Genomic DNA, 20,222 nt, shown 5'->3' on the forward strand with positions numbered 1-20,222 from the left:
AGCTGGAAATGCCTGGTGACTCATTCAAACACATATCCATCTACAGTTAACGGGAGCCTCCTTGAGCATCCAAGGGCACAAAGTTGGCTTTACACATTTGCATTCAACTTACTGGCAAAGCCACATTACCGGTCATCACTGACAGCAACATTAAAGCCAAGTGAAAACTGACTTGTAGTCTTTGCCACAGTGTGCCACATCTGCAGAGGTCACCAACAACAAGATGGCGAATGTGCAGCAGGTTCACATAAGCCAGCTTTGGGCCTGATTTTCCATCATTGTATCCAATTTTACCTGCATAATCGGCTGCCCCTCCAGAAGTACTCATGGATTTGTTTGGGACATTCATAAAGGGAAGTGGAGCACTTGGTGGGTGAAAATGTAGAATCTGCATGCACAAAACAGGTGCTCACCCAGTTTTCTGGATGCAATCAGTTGCTTGCGCAAAATCAGAAGCTGGCTGAAAATTTGGCCCTGTTGTTTATTTACAGTTTATGAATTTGGAGATAAGTGCTCGTCGCCGTGTCAATTTCTAGGTGCTGCTTTTTGCCCTTTCAGAGAGCGGCCTCACATTTTCAGCTATGACATGATATGCATGTCCCCAGCCCTCTGTTACTCTTATCTAATTGTGGTATTTGGAATGCCTGTGAGCACCAAGCTGAATATGTACCCACTGATGTCTCAATTAAGGATGGTATACTGCCTACAGCAGGATTTGCCTAGACACAGCTTCTACGAGGTAGTTTCCTTATAAAACTTGACAGATAAGGTATCTTGCCTTAATGAGGAGAATATTCTACAAAGATCAATTACTAATGGGCTTCAGTATGGGTAGGAACTGGAAGCAACCTCCTACCACAAATGATGAACCAAAACCAACTTTATTATTTGTCTGGTTCCCACCAATCTCATGAATTCAATTAAAGATCTCGCCTCCACTCCATTTCCGCTTTGGTCATCCTGTGACTGTTTTTTTTTTTATTTTAGAATTTCTTGACATTCAGAGCTCACATATTACATTATCCTCTTCCCTCCATTTCCCAGCTACATACTAATAGCACATCTTCTGGCTTCTCTTTATAGTCACCTCAAGTATCACCCCTCCATTGTCTCAGAATCCACCTTTCCAGCACAGGATCCCACCCATTAGCTTTGTATCTGTTGTTGCATATTAACCTCTGCTGCATGCAGTTCACTACCATAGCCTCTTCTCCAAAGCTTCCACTCTCCCATGTCTCCCAAAGTCTCAGCTTCCCAGTTTCTCTTTCCTTCTTGTTTTGTTTTCCAGCTGAACAACAGACCCCACATTCGATGCTGTATTTGGGAACCTTTCAGAGAATACACTGTGCTGTAGGCAGATTGCTGCCTTTGCAGGAAAAGTGTTTCCAAGTCCCAAGGAGAATTAGAAATATAATGCTTTGTCAGTAAGGGTATGCAATTCCACCAAGTGCAACTGAAACTCATAAGCAAACTCTAGAGGGACAGTTCCACCAATGCTCCAAACACGACATCAGGCTACAAACATTACATCATCACAACAAACCCACCATGCGGTCACCCTCAAAAAGCCCAACTCACATGGCAGCTGGTTCCTTTTAATGTCCTGCACTTCCCATGATGGGGACTAACTGGCTGACTCTCTCCCCAGTGGGAAGAGTCGTCAAGTGTATCTCCCATGGTCTCATGCACAAACTAGCTAACTATAGCTGAGGTCTCTAGCCCGAGAGGCGCAAACCAGCCCAAGAAGAGGATTTGGCTAGCCAGCCAGTTCCTCTTGGCTGGCTGAAATCAGGGTGGCCAATCAGTCTGAGCTATTTTGTAAGCCCTTCTCTCCATGAGGACTTCAGTGCCTAAAGCTTTCCCCACAGAAACACAGGTGTTGAGGTCTTTAGGGGCATAACCCCCCAAGGGGTCAATGGATCACTGCTGTAAGCCACTGCTCTCTGACAGAGAACACTGGCTGTAGATGCTACGGTAGCCGTAGGCCCGCAGAAGGGGCCGTAGAGCAGTTCCACCGCCACTTCATGAAGTATGTGTGTGTAAAACCCATAATCCCAACCACACTGGGCCCTTTGCATCTAGCCAGTCAAGGTGCAGGAGGAGAGCAATTGCTCTTACAGATGGTAACACATGTGACTGTATGTGCATTCATGTCACATGTGTGTTTGCTGGCTAGGAATGCTGAAGCAAAGGGAACCGCTTGCTCTGCTCCTTTGCATGTCAATACTCAGCATGTCTTTTCCAGCTCACAGCTATTACACAGCAATGCTGGTGCCTGAGCTTTAGGAAGAAACGGAAAAGACTGAGCGCTGCCCCGGGTGCCTTCCATTCTGCTCTGCAAGCCAGAAACAGAGCGAGCTTTCCTCTTTTCTAGCCTCCAGCCCTTTCTTGCAGGCACTGTCTACGTACAGCTGGCAGGGGTATTACAAAGGGAACAGTGCAGTAGGCTGGTGACGGATCAGATCATGCCAGACACAGGGAAAACCGCTGCAGAGGTTGAGAGCGTTCAGCCTGTTACCAAACACACGCCCCCTCCCTCTCTCAGGCTTGAAGATACTTGACCCCACATTGGATCCTAAGCATATGGCACTCCGGTAAACTGTATGTATTTAGGTATCTATATATAGCTCTCTCTAGTCCCTGAGGGTACCTCTGTCGGCAGAGGGTGCCTCATTAGCTTTTCTGATTCAGGAGATTTGGTGATGCTAAGTTACCGAGCTCAGTGTCTCTGCCCTAGACACCCTATAATACAAATATAGGTGCACTAAGTCCCAGGGCACTGTTAAAAGATATTAATAGAAAGGTACAAAAAATAAGCAGTAACAAAAATAAAGGCTATAAGCCTACTCCTGCTGCCCTTACTCGAGCAAAACTCCCACCAAAACTCCCCAACAGGCTGAGTTACAGCTGAGGAATTTTGACCTATTGCATTGAAATTACACACATTTTCCTTCCCTCCTTCCCCATCTCCATGTAACTATGTAAGATGGAAAAGGTTGACAGATACACTAGGTACGTCCATGAGCAATTAGTTCCAGAAGCACGAGGTACTTTTCTCTCTACGTGCAATTATAAGGTTAGGAAAGTGGAGTCCGGTCAAAGTGAATAACTTGAGGGGGAAATCTTGCCCTGCTGATGGCGATGGGAGTCTTGCCCATGCTGCTTGTTTGAACAGATAAACAGCTTTGTTCTGTAACGTTGTAGGCAACGGTGCTACCAAGAGATTCCAGGTGACATCTTGAATCACGAGAGGAGCCCGAGCAGCTTCTTAGCCAAGCCTCAACAAGCCGCTGTCCCTAGCATTACAAGATTTGCAATTGCTGAGCCAACCCAGCGATGTAGAGGCAGTGGGTTAATGGTGTAAGCAAAAGAAAAACTACCAGTCATGAACTGCTCAGTTCTCGTCCCGCTTCTACTGCGCACCCTGTCTGTGGTCTTGGGCAAGTCGCTTACTCAGTCTGCCTCAGTTTACCCATCATTACCCAACAGGAAGGTAATGATACTTGGCTCCCTAACAGGATCGGTGGGTATTTAAGAGCTCTGTGCACACTGAAAATCTAGAGCCCATGTAAGTGCTAAAGATGATATTCCAGTCCAGGTTTAGTTCTGGTCGCCACTAGAGGAAAGCAGCTTCCTTTCCCCTATTGGACCATCCTGCTCTCTTCGGCCATAAAGATAAGTCAGCCCAAAATACAGGGGTGCTTGAGCGGTTACAGAATAGAAGAGAAAGTGCACAGAACATGCTTCCCCAAAAATCAACGTCCGGCCCTTTCTATTTGGGAGGTGTTATGTGGGCACAGGGGTGGGAGTTAGGAACTCTGGTACACTAGTTCCCATCACTCCCTCACTCTGCGCCTCAGTTTCCCCACCGGTAAAATGGAAAAGATAATACAGTCCTCCTGGATGGTTTTCATGTCTCTAAAGCACACCAAGACTCACTGAAGGGAGGTGCTAGAGACATGTAACGTCTTATCATCATGTGTTTAAAAAAAACCCATCAGTTATAGCGTCTGCCTTACCGGGGGTGTAGAGCAAGCACCAGTGCTGGGGTTTTAACTGGGAAACTGCAGGTAGGGGAGGCTTCTCCTGAACGGAGAAGGAGATTGATACGCCACCTCCCTGCCCTCTCCCCCCGAGAAATAAAATGCTTGCTCCTTCCATGGGAACCTCTCCCTATCCATCCAAATACATGCATTAAGCCCCGGCGCTTGCAGGGCAGCTGGAATGAATGCACGTACATACCTCTGCCTCAGCATGCGTGTTTGCTCTTCTCTTCCTCGGCTGTGATTGATTAAAGGATCAGGGACATCTGAGAATGGAGGCAGCCGCAGCAGCAGCGGCTCCCTTTAGACTTGAAGAGCTTCCTTGCCTGCTGCTTGCTGCTGCCGTTGGCTGTCAGGCAGCTTTTAATCAAGGTTTGCTTATATCTGCAAAGGCCTTTCCCAGAGGGATGAAGGGTGGGGGGAGAGTGCATTAACATGCCAGCCACCCTTCCTCCCCCTCTCCTTTGTTTATCGAGAGGGTCAGTGTTTAGAAATGTCTAATAGGGATGGGGAAAGGGGTTGCAGTAGGGTGATGGGGGGCACTGGCTAGGGGAGCAAAGCGTCTGACTAAATGGTGGCATATCTCTGCTCTCTGCCCGCACTGAGCTTGGGGGATAAATAGGCAAGTTAAGGTACTGGACGGAAGGGCAACGTATTTATCTGATGAGGAAACAAGAGCCCAGATCCTGTTGGCTCTTACTCAGGGAATCAAAATCTCCTCCACTTCAACGTGGGCTGTGCCTGACCGGGGATTGAGGAAGGACCTCAGGGTTTGGCTCAGTGAGGGCTGGAAAAAGTCCAGATTGTTTAGGAAATGTGATTACACTGTATGGAAGGAGCATGGTCTAGTGGTTAAAGCCGGGAACTGGGACTCCAGGGTGCAAGTCCACTGACTTGCTGTGTGAAGGGGGGCAAGACATTAGACTCTGGGCCTCAGTTTACCATCCTGTAGAAGGAGAATAACGCCTGCTGGCCTCCCTGTATTACAAAGCAGCGGTCTTACTCTACAGTTAGAGCTGGCAACACAGAACATCACAGGGGGAACGGGCCACGGAAGGGGAATTACTCTCCCATCCAGAGTCCTTAGGTGAGTATCCCTTAGCACCCTCCATAGACAGAAGGAAGGGCCTTTTCAAAGTGCTCTACAGACTTTATCTAATTAGCGCTCCCAACCCTCTCCAGACAGGTATCCCCCCGTTTACTGATGGGGAAATTGAGACAGAGCTGTGCAGCAACATGCTCCAGTTCCTAGAGGGAGAGTAGCAGAGCCAGGATTAGAACACAGATGCTCAGCCCTGTGCCCGCTCTCCATGGAGATGCCTCGAACAGATTTTCCCTGATAAAAGCGGGAGACTCAGGACTGACATGTCTCTTTACACACAGCAGAAGCAATCTATTTGGGAACAAACCTGGGGGGAGGAGGGGAGCACATTTTCCAGGAATGTCAGTGTGGTTGTGACCCCGCTACCCTGGCAGGCTTCCCTGGAAATCAATGGAGCAGGGTGCTGCCATCCAAGATAGGGCCCGCTAAGTCCAGTGGCATCGTCACACACTTACGGGGGGGAGGAGGGGGCATTTACAACAAGTCCTCACAGTAAGTGCTGGGATCTAAGGCTGGCCTGCCAGCGGAGAGGCAGCAGAACACTGTCCGGGCGGGAGGGGCACAAAGGCAGAAGGCCACCTGCTGAAGGAACCATCCCATTGGTAAAGAGAGTTGGGCCGTCAACGTCGGACTCTGTCCCCGGTGCTGGGCCGCGTGGGTTAGCACGGCTAGGGGCCAGCCTGCCGCTTCGTGGAGCTGCTACGGGTCTCCCCATGGGATTACTGTGGGACGTGCCACCCCCTCTGATCTCTCCTCCTGTAGAACTGCAGAGCTGGGGCCCAACCCATGCTTTCTCCTTCCTCCAGTGTAGCTGTGAGGGAGGGCCAGACAGGGCTGTCTCACCTGAAGCTGAGAAGTGGGTTGGCAGACTCCCCGTTAATTTGCACTGGGTTCTGTCTCCTCACACTGAGCCCATGGGTGATGAGGACAGAGTCTGCTGGCTCCACCTGCCCGGCAGCAGCCTCAAGAGCAGAGCAGCAGAGGGGAAAACCAGGAGGATCCTTGAAAGTCAGAGGCAGGAGAGCTGGGCTGGAAATTAGGAGTGTTTACATGTGTGGCTCATTCCTGTTTATCCCTAATGCAATCTCATTTCGCCCTCCCCAGCTAGGACTTGCAAAAGGAGTGAGCTAGATCTCAGGGGTGATGGCATGTGCCCGGCCAAATCTTTTCCTGGTGCAGCTCCTGACTGTGCTGTAGCTCCCCAAGCAATGACTCAGGCCCATTATCCCACATAATATCCCACAGGGTACAAACACAAAGGAAGACGTGGTCCCTGCACATCAGCTAAACAGCCACCTCACACCTCTTCTTCCTGATTCTAAGCCCTGGAGGCAGGTCCCAGCTCACCTCCCATTCTGTAATCTCAGGGCAAGCCATGCATCTTTCTACGGGTTGCCAATTACCCCTGCCCCTGCCTCACCTCACCAGCTATGAGCCACTCCTCCCCCTTTCCCTCTGGCAGTGCCCAAAGCAGCGTGGACTGGCATATTCATCAAGCCATCTTAAGCTGCTCATTTTGAAGCAAGCCTCTGCCGTCTGTTCTGTGCCACCTCTTTCCACAGCAGCATCCCCCTCCGCCCCTCCCATGTCAGCTGCTGTAACTATGCAGCAGGCTGACACCCAGGAGGCTCCTGGAATCAGGTAGCAAGGATGCGCTAAAACCAGCTTCTGCCTCTGTGGGTGGATTGTGTCACAATCCATGATGCTCCCGGCAAGGAGCCAGGGAATCTGTCACTCCTCGGCCCACTCCTTTCTCTCACACACACACCAAACTCGCTGCTTTGGTTTCTTGCGGTTTACCTGGCGATTTGGAAAGCTCTCGTCACATACACAGCCCCAGCTCATGCTTGTTTTCTGCTTGCGCTTGCATTAATAACCCTCCGTGATTTATTTGTAGGGGAAATCCATCATCACCCTCCCTCTCAACTATCTGTTCCCTGGCTCTACACAGCCAAGAACTCTCCTGCCTGGGAATTTATTTTCTTCCCTCTCGGCTTGTCTGGGGGACTGATCCTGCTGCTGCTGGCATCCATGGGAGCAGGAGCCGCCCCTGTAATGGTCTGGGGCTGGCACTGTCGCGTATTCGCAATGGGCCAGTGCCAGCAAACGTGGGCATGCAGGAATGGTCCTGATTCAAGTGAGCCATCCCGGGAGAGCCAGTGACTAAAGAACGCTCTCAGGCTCGAAGCACCACCCGTTTACCTCTGCCTGCTGCTCTGAGACCTTTGCCAGCTGTCCCACGCATCCAGGAATTTCACATGTAAATCACTGATAACCCCATGCCTGCAACAAGACTACAACAAGGTTCCTAAGCCCCTGAGTTCATACCTTTGATTTTATCTTCCATGACCCTCTATGCTTCTTTAACACACGACACAACAGCAGTCTGTCTGTCTGTCTGTCTCTCTCTCTCTCTCTCACACTCACACACATGGTTTTTATTAATTTCTACTCCTTTGGTTTTTTAACTGCCAGGTCTGGAGCAATGGCTCGGCCCCTAAAGGGAACATCTGTCAGCCTGCGTCGCTCTCACCTCTGCTTCTCTGAGGTGCCCGCAGGCTGGCAGTGTGGCTGACAAAAACAACAACAGGACCGAAACCAAAGCAAGTCATGCACGGCAGCGAAAACAAGGGGGCAGATTAGCTGCTCGCCCAGTCTGCTGCTTTCCCGGGCTTGTGTTTGAGACAGAAACAAACCCAAATAATCTGGAGACGAAGAAACCCCCCCAAAGCATTCAAATACCAAACCCGTGACCAAAACCCTCCAGTCCATTTCTCTCCTTCTGCCTGATTTATCCTGACAAACGGCTCCAGAAGGGCAGGTTATTATCCACCCTCTCCCACACGCCCAAATGAACACAGTGTGAATTTTTCTCAGCTGCTGTTCTAGTGCATCACTTAGGTTCTCCATGTTGTCCTATTGCTCAGCTAATGACCTGCTAAAAGTATTATGTGAAAAACCCCACTCTTAGCCAGCCATTAAACTGGTTAGGACCAGCAGGTCATGCTTTATTGCCTTAATAACTGAGTTTATGAAAGGTCGTCTCATAACTGATAACATGATAATTTTTGTAACTTAATTAATGCTGCTAATATAGTGAAGTCTCCATCAGTAGCTGTTGCAGCAGCTGTACAGTTTGCATACTGATCGCAGATTGTTAACGTTACCCAAACCAGATTGCATCCTGCCTTTCTCACCCAAGGAAGGCATAAAAGACCTTGGACTGACTCAAAACTGGCCTAATCTCAGCGCTTACAGCAAAGATGCCATGTAACTTCTCACATCAGCTGCCCCCTTACCAACTGGTCCTTTCAAAAGGGCCACTGGGCGATTTGGGTCGGACAAGTGGCTTTTCTTCCTTTCTTCCATGCATGCAACGTTCCAAACGTAAATGAAATCTCAGAGCCTGATTCTATCCTCCTTGTTCCTGCTAAGCAGCATCTTCCTCACAAGTGCCCCAATGAGTAACAAGCCTTCTTGTGAGTAAGGTAGTACTCCAACGTGAGTATGGATGTCGGAAGCGTGTCCTTTATGTTTGACACCTCTTGGGCCAAATACTACTCCCAGTTACCCTGCTTTAAATTAGGAGTAACTCCACTGATTTCAGCAGTTTTAACCAGTGACTTCAGGAAGCATTTTTCCTGAGTAAGGACTGAGGGTCTGATTCTCCTCTTATACTGGGGTAAATGAGAAGTAATTCCATTAAGGCAAGGAAATTTAATGGGTGCGCATGTGACGCAAGAGGCAAATCAGGTGCTGAGTAAATATGAGGAACCCTGAGTGAGGACTCCAGGGTTCAATCATATGTCAGTTTTGCCCAACTAAGGGCTTCAGGATCTGGCCTCTAGTTTACTTTTAATTTCTCTTGGTTGCTAAATCAAATCAAGATCCTGGAGGCCAGATCCTCAGCTGGTGTAGATCAGTGTAGCTTTATTGGAGTAAATGGAGCTATCCTGATTTACACTAGTGGGGGATCTGATTTGCTATTTTTCTCCTTAGTTGTTCACACTTGTAAGTACATCCTTCAGGACCAGGATGCATTTTTCTCATTTTAAAAAAAGAAATCAACTTTTCCTCATCAGCTCCTAGTGCCTGCACACCTGGAGAGCTGGAACCCATGTTAGGAAGAGTCTGACTGCCGGAAGCTGGGACTGGAAGACCGGGGATGGATCACTTGACAATTGCCCTGTTCTGTTCATTCCCTCTGGGTCACCTGGCATTGGCCACTGTCAGAGACAGGATACTGGGCTAGCTGGACCATTTGTCTGACCCAGCATGGCCATTTTTATGTTCTGATTTTAATATGCTGGCAATTCTAAGCACTCTCCACTGAGTATGTAACTGCGCCCAGCCCTTGCAAAAGAATGTAAATAAAAAACCAGGTGCAACTAATATGCAATTCACTGATATGCGGCAATGAGCAAATACGGTGATCTGCAAATTTGAGGCACTATAGCTAGTATATCTAAGCCAGCAAGTGTTAGCTTCTTTAGTTCATTTGCTTAGTTTTGCAAATTATTTTGTGCTGGCTGAGAAAAGCCAATATGTCTGCTGCTACTGTTACACAGCAATAATTGTTCTGAGCCGGTTGTCATACTGTCAGAAAGGCACCAGCTACTGCGGAGAAACTCGACTTGCTTTAAAGGCATCTATATTATTTCATAGCAAATTAAGTTTCCCAAGGAAGCTGGAGGAATCCTCAAGCCTTTCTGCTTTTGTTTTTTAAAAAGAGGTGCACAGGAATCTGCTATTGTACAATCCCCTCTGCTCTAAAACACCCGTACACACATGCAGAGTCGTCCCCCGGGGAGCAGAAGCTTTGCCCATATTCTATGCAATGATCCTGCAGAATGAGGCTATGATCTTTCATCAATCATTGCCTGAGCAGTCATGCACATACACGCACACACACACTCACCCACCAGAGTGTGCACATTGCAAGTACAAATTTTGCAGCCCTTTTTTCCAAAGGGACAAAGCCACCTGGTGTAATTTCCCTGGTCCTGATGAGAAACGTATTTAGAGATATGTATATGCACCGGCTGTGGGGAAAGCAAATGAACCCAGACCCTCAAATTCAACTCAAAGGGTACCTGGGATTGGTTGATTGCTGCAGGCTGCTCATCGTACTGTCCAGTATTTTCTGTTTGAGCTACCGTATCTCCAATCACACACAGCATGCGCTGTGCAAATCGGGGAGATGCAAAGGCTGCATATAAATCATAGCGAACACTCACATGAATACTATTATCTGCTCCAAAGTTACAGCACCTCCTCCCGCCGCTGATCCTCATTAGAAACATCATCTCCCCCTCCAACTCTCTCCCCGCCTCCCCTCCACCATCCCTAAGTCACAAGCCACTTTCTCGCTTCTGAAGAAGCCTCACAAAGAAGGTTGATCTCTAGCGTTTAAGCTGAGTTAAATTGTGGCTCTGTACTTACACAGCTGACGTGGCCATCTAGGACTGCCGCTGGGGGAGGCAATTAGACAGGGCTGAGGCCCTCCCCGCGCTCCCCCAGTGTGGGAAGCAGAACCTCACTGCGTAGGATTCCTAGCACCATCCTTGCTCACCTAGCGGGCTGAAAGCAGGATCCAGATCCACAGTCTTTGAGAGTGCACCGCAGTCTGCGTCTGAGAGAGCGCGAACAGGAGAGTTCTGTGACTCTCAAATGCCTGGGCTATCAGTTTCCTCTAATAACCAATAAAAGGCACTAGCCGCAGAATAGAAACAGGAGCACAAAGCAACAGCAAGAACAACACAACTTCTCTCTCGGAAAAAAAAAACCCAACAGCTATTTGCTCATTCCATCACCTCCCGTGTATTCATGGGTGCCTGTGCGGAGATCCCTGCTTTCTATTCTGTTCTGTTTAGGTTCTGGCACCACTCTAATCACGCTGCTAGCTGAGTGCTTGCTGTCTCAGTGTGTGCATGTCGATGTATACTCCAAGGGGAAAGCTCAGTTTTAATAGCTGATTCAGGATCTTTCCTGTCAGGCTGCTAATTATTACAGCAAGAAGGAGTGAGAAAAAGAGAGGGGAAGACAAGGAACCTGGTTCCAATCTTACTCGTGCTGGGTTTGACAGCAGAGTCACTCTGTTGACGCTAGGGGAGTTACTCCTGATTTACTCTTGTGAGTGAGATCAGGATCAGACCTACGGTTGGAGAGGAGGGAGAAAGCTGTTTCCTCATTTAAGAGAAGGAAAATGATTTCAATCTAGAGACTCCCCAATACTTGGAGAAACCTGGCACCCTGACATCCCTCCATCTCTCCCGTTCCCCTTTATTTGTTGATCTGTCTGCATCCATATATCTACGAATACCAATTATGGTTTGGGAGAACGTATATCTGAGATGTGCAAACACAAAAGGCAGGAAATAAAAGTCATCTCTTACTGAAGAGGAGAGGTAACCATGACTACCTGGGACCTCATTTAAAACTGTGCTGGCCGCAGGCTAAGAGGCAACACTTCCTATTGTCATACGCATTTACGGAAAGCTTTGAAAATGCTAAACCCCTGGAAACCATCTGGGAAGTAAGAATGAAAATGAGAAAGGGGGGAAAATAGAAAAGATATGTATTTCTGTTGGGTTCTTGTTTCCCTACCCAGGAAAGCAAGCAAGCTTGAGGTTCAAATGAAAAACTTTGGAGGAAAACAGGAACTGATCATTAGCTCTCTTCCCTCCATCCCCAAGGTGGGGAGGGACCAGAATAATACTCATTTTCAGAAAAACAAGCTTATGCTAAAGAAGGGTTTGAGGGTTTAAGGTACTGGGAATAAATTCTCTGACAATTTAGCCCTGTTTTCCTGTTTGTGACAGGATCCTGATTGCCAGAAATGCATTCATTGTTTGTATTTGCCAAATGGCTTGGATGAGCAATTTTCCGCCTATGGGATGGTTTGCAAACTGTTTGCTAGTTGTTATTCATGGCATGCGATTGGTCACCTTGATCATGTTGCATGGTTTCTGCTTCCCGATAGGACAACCGACATTTTTAGAACAGGAGAATAACAAATGGCGAACAGTGAGTAATGACTACTCTTCTTCGCTCATGTGAATGGGGCATTCATATGAGATGAAACTCATTCCTCTGCAGAGAGACCAGGCACGACTGAAGTCCTTCAGAAGCCCTCACAATAGGCAGGGCCTCTGTACTGGGGTGAATTTCACCCAGGAAGAACAATCATTTCCCAAACTAAACCGTCTGCATCAGTGCTCACAAACAGGTCCCCGATCCTGTGCGGTGCTGAGTGATTTGGCCGCAAACCAGCAAAGCAATTATCATTGCTGCCAGCTCTGGTGATTTTATCACAAGTCTTGTGATACCTGATGGTTGTCTGACAGCCCCAGCTCCAGAACTGCAGTGGACAAGGCAGAATCTCGGCTTTCATTTAAAACAATCGAACACACAAAAAAACAAACAAAAGGTAAGTTTCTAGCTCTCTCATGGCTGTGGAATTAAAGCTTGAAAATGAGAACCCCAAAGGCTCAAAAACCAGAAGGCAAATAAAAAGACCCTCAAGTCGTCTTTTTTTTGTTTTTTAAAAGCTTCTGATTTTTAAGGCAAATTCATGATTTTGGAAGCCTGGCTCATCATTTCTGCATGCGTGAGGCTGGCAGCACTGACACGTGTGTGCTGAAATTTAAGCACAAGCAGTGGCACTGAACACAGTGGCACCACTCACTTGGAGTTAAACATGAGCTTAAGCACATTGCTGGATCCGGGCCCGAGTGCTTGGGACCTTGCAGGATTGAGTTGATGGTGGGGACAACAATCACAGTGAGACTAATTTTTTCAGAATTTGAAAGAATGTTCACGAACTGGCAGCGTTTGACAGGCTCTAGTTTAAAGGCTACACACACGGTGCCTTGCTCTGTGCAGGGGAAAATCCACGGCAGTTTTCATTTATCCCCAGCCCTTACTCTTCTACAGGCCTCAAGACAGGGCGCCCGTTATGGCCTCATCCTGTGCCCACTCAAGTGAATGGCTGGACTCCCATTGGCTCCAATGGGCCTCAGCAAAACCTAATGGGAAGAGCATTCACAGGTCTAAATGCCTTCTGCCATTTCTGATCCCAAATGGGACAATATCATCTACTCTCCCTTGGTAAGGAAAGAGTTCTGAGGATGGGCCCAGCGCTTCAGCTGTGTGCTCCCTTCTTCTAATATAAGCCTGCTCTTCTTTTAAAACCTCAGGGAACTGCAGACCTCTTGAAAGTGAGCACAAGCAGATGGCAATCAGGTTTCTCCTACACAGCTCTGTTAATGGATCTTAGCACCCACCTCAACACACACGCGCCGCACACATACACACACACGCTTCTAGATTTTGGAAAGCCTGGAGCAGACTAGGTACTGGGCCAAACTCTGGGATGGTTTTGTGAGCTGGATGAATGTCTCCTAGAAACAATGGGCCTCCTCCGCATTTACACTAATAGCACCTTAGTGTAAATAAGAATCAGGCCACAATGAGAAATACCAAGTTTCCACGGACCCATGATAAAAGTTAAGAGGATGAACACAGAGTGGCCATATGCAGACTAGGAAAATACAGGAGATCTTTTTTTAAATGTTAGCTCACACCTTTAAACTAACATATTTTAAATGCTAGTGTAGACAGGACAAGTTGTGTTTGAACATGTGTTAGCTACTGCTGGGCAACCTGGAGGGGCACCTAGGTCACCCATGACTTCTAATGTGTATTTACACAACCTGCCCTGTCTACACACGGGTTTGCTAACATGTCTTTAAAAACAACCTCCTTTCCTAGTCTAGACAGACCTTCTGACATGACACTCACTGCCCCTCAGACATCTTACTTCAGGCAGTTATAAACTAGCTGATTCACCTACTTTCCCACTTTGCTCTGACAGAGTGGACAAGGCAGTAGCGAAGGTTGCTACTTTTCGTTGCTCATGTGGGCATTTGTAGCGCCTGGCCTGGTGGTCAAAAATGTTCATCCCTGAGGGGAAAGGTCAGAATTCCCTGCTCCACCAAGCCTGAGTCCAGCACTTCTCTCAGAGACGAATCTCCCGATCCAGGCACTAAGGCAGCCATTATTTTTAAAACCCTTCTCGTCTTTGTTCCCTTCATCTTTCTCAAAAATCGTTTGACGGGTGTGTCATCCATCGCCTTCCTGAAGAGTCCTGAGCTGGTCCTGCAGCTTGGCTGCATGGTTCAGGCCATGCTGTGAATGCTATCAGAGCAGGCTGTTTGGACTGGTTTCCTCTTTATCTGAAACAATCAGCGCACTGGTAGGGTTGTCACCTTGGAGAGGATAAACAAACAGATGTTTCTTTGAATCTGGAAAATACTGGAGGTGCCCAGAAGTCTCCATCCAGATAATAAAGGTCACAGCGTTGACCCTATTCCTTACAGTATTCTGTGCGTTATACAGATTTGTCTGTATGTACATGGAAATGTAATATCTCACATGCAAAGACGCTATCAACATTAGCCTGTGTCAAGAGACACCAGAAAGGAATAAAATGAACAGTCCCTTAAAAATCTATAATGAGCCAACGTGTTCTAGTGGTTACTATATAAACATGAAGGATGACAGGGCTAGAGAAGTATAATCCTCATGCAGCCATGTATTTGCTGTTTGGCAACAAAGAAAATTAATGATTATCTTGTTCCAAAAACAACCTATGCATAAAACTGGGCAGGAAAGTGATCCCAATGGCCAGAGCAGGGAACTGGGGGTCAGGGCGCCTGGGTTCTATTCGAGACTCCGCTACCAACTGGATATGGGGAAAGACACTTTGACCGCCTCGTGCCTCAGTTTCCCCAGCCCACAGAATACTTGCTGATCAGGGGACTAAGAGACCTAATCCACAGGTATCAGTAAAATGCTCTAAGACATGGGGTGAAAAGGGAATGGCAAAGCTCTCTGGGGCAAGGGCTGTGTTTTTGTTCTGTGTCTGTACAATGCCTCGCACCAGCAGGCTCTGGTTCAGGATTGGGGCTCCTAGGCACTACTGCAATACAAATAAATAAATCAGTAATAATAAATTAAAGAATAATAACTAGAGCCTCGTTTAAAGAGCAGGAATGTCACCGAGAACCAGCCACTGCTTTTCAAGTGAGCTGTTTTGGTAACAAGGGTAACGGAGAAGATGAGTGTCTTGGATTCTAGGTATGGCGGTGGGCACGGCAGCAGAAGAGACTCGGCGATTCCAAAGCCAGAAGGGATCGCTGTGATCATCTAGTCTGAACCTTCTGCGTAACGCAGGCCAGAGAGCGCCCCCAAAATACTTTCTAGTGCAATTCCTTAGCTTTTACAAAAACATCCCATCTGGATTTAAACATTGTCAGTGATGGAGAATCCACCACGACCCTTGGTAAATTGTTCCAACGGTTAATTACGCTCAGTGTTAATAATTTACGCTTTATTTCCACTCTGAATTTGTCCATTTTCAACTCTCAGCCATTGGCTCATGCTATCCCTTTCTCTGCCAGACTGAAGAGCCCGTTATCTAATATTTCTTCCCATGCAGGTACATACAGATGGTAATCAAGTCACCCCTTAACATTCTCTGGTATCCGTTCCATCTCGCTTGGGATTGCACAAGGGAAAATCCCAAGAGAGCATACTTGCGTGTGAGAAGAGGATAAAGATACCTTGTAACTTCCTAGGGCTCCAAGACCAAGGGCCATCTCTGTGGTGGAGGTGTAAATCCAGAGAAACACGACTGACTCCAGTGGGTTTCCTTGTGGTTAGTCTGGTGTAACTGAGCAGAATTTAGCTCAAAGCACTTACTGAAGGAAATTTAGCTTTTTCTTCTGCCTAAACCTAGCTTCTGCCAAGAGCAACCTCATTCTACTCAGGGTCTATTATTCTCTTTTGCAGTGGTGGTCTTCCAAGGTTTCAAACTGCACTAGTCAACTTGCTTTTATCCCTTAGGTGAGCTCCCCTTGGTCAGCCATCCCACCCGCTTCGCTGCGGATTTCCTGGAGAGATTTCACCTAGGACCACACAAACTGGATTCTTCCCCTCCAGGCAGGCACCCAAGACAGGAATTATGGTCTGTACAAAAGACAATGACAGTGAATCTTGTTACTGGCTTTTCAGCAAACGTAATTCCTTTTTATTAGAAAATTAAAGGGTACGAAAAGCTTTCCAAAGCTGAAGAGCTGAAATGTGCTTTCATAAAATATGCAGTGTCTGATAAAACGGATTTGCTCATCTGCCTTCCTCACCCCCCTCCTCATTATTATTCTAACAAAAAAGGTGATGCTTTTTGCCAAAATATTGACTCCTTGTTTGGCCAGCTAACATGTCAACACTCTGTTAAAAAGGATGTTGGTCCACCTCAGTCCCCAGAATTTCTGCTCTGGGATAACTACACAGGTTGGATTTTTTAAGCTAAATAAAATTCCGAAGGACAATTTCCCCTCTTCATCTTGATAATCTAAGGTTTCAGGTGAAGGCTGACAACAGCTACTCCAAACCGAGCAACAAGGAGGCAGGCAATTACAGAGAGAAAGATAGGTAAAGAGAGGCAATTACTGTGAGAAAGATATAGATTACCCCCTAGCCATCTCACAAAAAGCAACTATTAAAAACCTCCTAGGCAGTCCTCTCCCACAGAGAACTCCTTGATCCCCTCCCATTCCTTGGCAGAAATCACGACCAAGGGTCTCTCTCTTGTTAATGGGGCGATCCAGAGCTCTCTGGAGAATCTTTATATACAAAAGGTGATGAACGCCTGGAAGCTGGAGTCATTAGAAACTGGGTAACTAAGGTAACCCAAGGAATCTAATTTTCTTTTCTTTAATGTTTTTCTCTCCTGTTTCCAATGGTCAGATTCACCCTTCCAGGTTTGGAAGTTTTAAGATTTCTTCTTTCTCGCTCTCTTTGTTTGGGTGTCTGTGTAACTCCCATTAATAATGCTGCCCTGCTTTTGTACAGGCTAATGGGAATGGTATGCAAGTGCTGTCCATGTGTCTGATACGTGGATATTACAAACAGAAGATGGTTCATATGCAGTACTCCAGCCTCTCACCTTTCAAGGACAATGTATTTCTCACCACCCTTCCATAAAGAACAATAATGCTGGATTTTACCTCCTCCCTTTCACAGGAATAGGCTAGTTTTGCCTAAACTTTGCTCTGTACATTTCCCCAAAGCAACCCAGGGACTGTAACATAACCAATGCAGGACAAACACAACCATGGCAAAAGGAGGGTTTAAACTGAATTGCTACTAAACGCAATCATCATGAACAAAAACACCACAAAAAGATCTTAATATTTGCTATGGTTCTAAAAATATTACTGCTTGGCCTTGCTCCGCACCTGCCACCCAGTGGTAACAAATTAAGGCTCACAAAATCCCTCGCTTTTCCGATGGGGAAAGTGAGGCAGGACGAGGTGATTTGACTTCCCTAAGATCATGACTGTGAGCCCATGGCAGAATCGGAGATTTGAACCCAGGAGTCCTGAGTCCTAGGCCCTCCTTCTAACCATTCGACAAAGACACGAATTGCAGAGAAGCAGATAATTTGGGGGAATGGGCCGGGGGGAAGGAGTCTGTGTGACCAGAGAAAAGAGGGCACTGTATCTGCTCACACGGGTGGGCTGCAGTAATGAGCAATGACCCCGTCTCACAGTAACGGTAGGGTGGAGGGTGAGCCTGCTGTCCCTTTGTCTGGGCTGAAGGTGAGTGGGTCGGTCTGTGTGGTAAGCCGGCTGGCTGGCTGCCTGCCATCAGCGCCTGAGAAACAGCACTAGCTGCTGTGGCATGCATCCCAAAGACAGTCTGTAGGTCAAGCAGAGCCAATGACAATTTCACTTCTGATGGAGGAGCTCCCTGGCACTCCTCCTCCCCATCACTGCAATAAACGAGCCAGCCCCTGGCCCCAGAGCTCTCCTATCAGCACCCCGCCAGCCACTGGCACCCACGAGTGAAGCAGCATTCAGAGGAGGCGAGAGAGGGCTAGCCTGCCATGGAATCCAAAACGCACTGGAATAAAAGACAGAAGGAAACTAACCTAACCTAGGGAGCTGATTTGATCCTGCAGCAAGGAGAGCTGAGGAGGGAGGGAGGGAGGAAGCTGGGGGGGGGGGGGTGGAAGGGACGACAGCTTGCACTAGAGTGACAGAGGGTCACTTCCCAGCGACAGAGGTTTTATCCTCAAGCCCTGCAGACCCTCCCTTTTGGTGCACAATACCCACGTTACTGTCCTGAGCTCCTACCGCCCCAGCCACTGGGGCAGGCGGGGGACAAACCCTCCCCCCTGTACTTTGTGATGTCCCCCTCGGTATGGCTGGAGAATTAATGCACACTCACTCCTGGGCTCCTTCAACTTTTTATTTTGATGCGGTTGCACTGCTGTGGCTTGCTAAGCAAATGTACCGCAAATGAGATCTTGGATTTTCATTTACACCCGGTATTCATTTCCCCTGCTTCCCCGGAGCTGACCTGTCCGATCCCCCTCCTTCGCCCCTTCCCTCTCTCTCAAGCAGGGCTGTGGACGTCACTCCTCCTAGCCCACTATTACTACAGGAAAAGCTGTAACATTACAGCCTCAGCGTTCAGCCCTGCTACAAATCAGGGTCAGTCAGCAGTGCTGTTAGACAGAGTCTCACAGTACGTGCTTCTGATCTTAATGTCTTCCTGAGCACACTTAATGGGGACAGGGAGGAGAGATCGGTGCAGCAGTGGAGAGACTCATTCCAGCTGCTAATCCAGGGGTTGCTGCCCTCCACTCAGTCTCCATCACAACCACTCCAGCTCGGGGCCACACGCTCCTTTTCCACATTAGCTGTGTCTTGCCAGAGCCTTCAACTCACATTGCGATCACTGCTGTATCACGGCCGAAACACTCCGAGCCATGGTCCCTGGGAGGCTGGGTGCACGCGCAGCAGGCTAGCGCGGTAACCTCTCACCGCTGGCAAACCCCGAGTTCTACTCTGGCCTATGTCCTGAACTGGTCCCCATTTACACACACCATGACGCTTTCCCCTACATCCTGCAGAGGGTTAAAGCTGGTGATGCTGGGGAAGGAGAGGGGGAAACTTCTGAAGGGCTCTGGGATTATTTTTCAGCTTCAGTGCCCACGGGGTTGGTCTGACTTTACCTTCACATCTGCAAATGTGGTTAAAAGTTTGCTGATCCTATTTTTAGAGCCTTTCACCACATGCAATTTCTCCACCGTGAGACAGGAAATGCTGATGAGGTCGTTCAAAATGTAGCTTATTTCTCCTCTCCAAACGGTCTCTGAACTGGTGCGATCGGTTCATTAGTGCAACATTCTCTTGGCCTCCCTCCTGTCACTAGCATCCCTCATCCCGCCCCGCCTTTTTTTTTTTTTTTTTTTTTTTTTTATTATTATTAAAAAATGTTGGTGAACCGTGGTGCTGGCAGAGGTGAAGGGACTCGCCCTGGCAAGCTGTGAGCTCAGCGAGGTGCTGTGTAAAGTTTCACCTTGCCAGAATCTGTCACGCTGAACTGCAGCAGCCTTCCTCCCTTAGCAAACGGGTTGGGTCTTGGCCTCCATGAATCATGGAGCCAATGTTTAGGGAGCCGCTTCGTGGCGCAGACAAAACATGTGCTAGGAACTTGAGTGCAAGACCACACTAGGAGCTAAGCTGAGACCACCCAACTCAGTTCAAAGACTCCAGCCAAGCATCTAAAGGTGGAGAGATCCTGCCTCCCAGACGCAGTTTAAGGTCCTGTCCACTCTGGGATGGGCACTTTGCTCACTACAATCCTACTTAAACACAGCGGCTGCGAGCAGAGCTCTAGCATGGTTTACCTGACCACCGCAGACAGGAACTTTATTTTATTGGAGAACCTGTCTAGCCAACCCACATGACAAATGATCTGCCATGGTTCTAACACTGTTCTCAGGCCAAAGTTCCTTGTCCATGGTGGTCTAGGAAACCATCATGGAACTGTGTTTAACCAAGCATGAGTCTGCTCCTAGTGTGCAGATGGAGGCAGTGTAAATTACAGCAGCGGTTCTCTGCTTTTTCCATGTTAAAAAGGGAAAAGTGCCAGGATTCCCGTCACAGCTAGCCACACAGGAAGGCTAGACCTTTACGTTGAGAACCAATCTACTGGCTAAA

At 47.9% G+C, this 20,222-nt stretch overlaps 1 protein-coding gene across 11 annotated transcripts in view; it reads right to left on the bottom strand.

Annotated features, from left to right (window-relative positions):
- The window catches only part of RAI1 (retinoic acid induced 1), a 136,028-nt gene that overhangs the window by 46,139 nt on the left and 69,667 nt on the right, over positions 1-20,222 (bottom strand). Inside the window, exon 1 of one of the 11 annotated variants that reach the window (XM_050967854.1) lies at positions 10,718-11,064. The exons of 8 other annotated variants lie outside the window; for them this stretch is intronic. The gene's annotated coding sequence lies outside the window, so the exon portion shown is untranslated. Of the gene's footprint in view, positions 1-4,242; positions 4,284-10,587; positions 10,679-10,717; positions 11,065-20,222 lie in introns of those variants that run through there. 2 more of the 11 variants (XM_050967855.1, XM_050967856.1) reach the window with 2 other exon arrangements.

The sequence above is a fragment of the Gopherus flavomarginatus genome, chromosome 9, assembly GCF_025201925.1.
Source record: "Gopherus flavomarginatus isolate rGopFla2 chromosome 9, rGopFla2.mat.asm, whole genome shotgun sequence".
NCBI lineage: Eukaryota > Metazoa > Chordata > Testudines > Testudinidae > Gopherus > Gopherus flavomarginatus.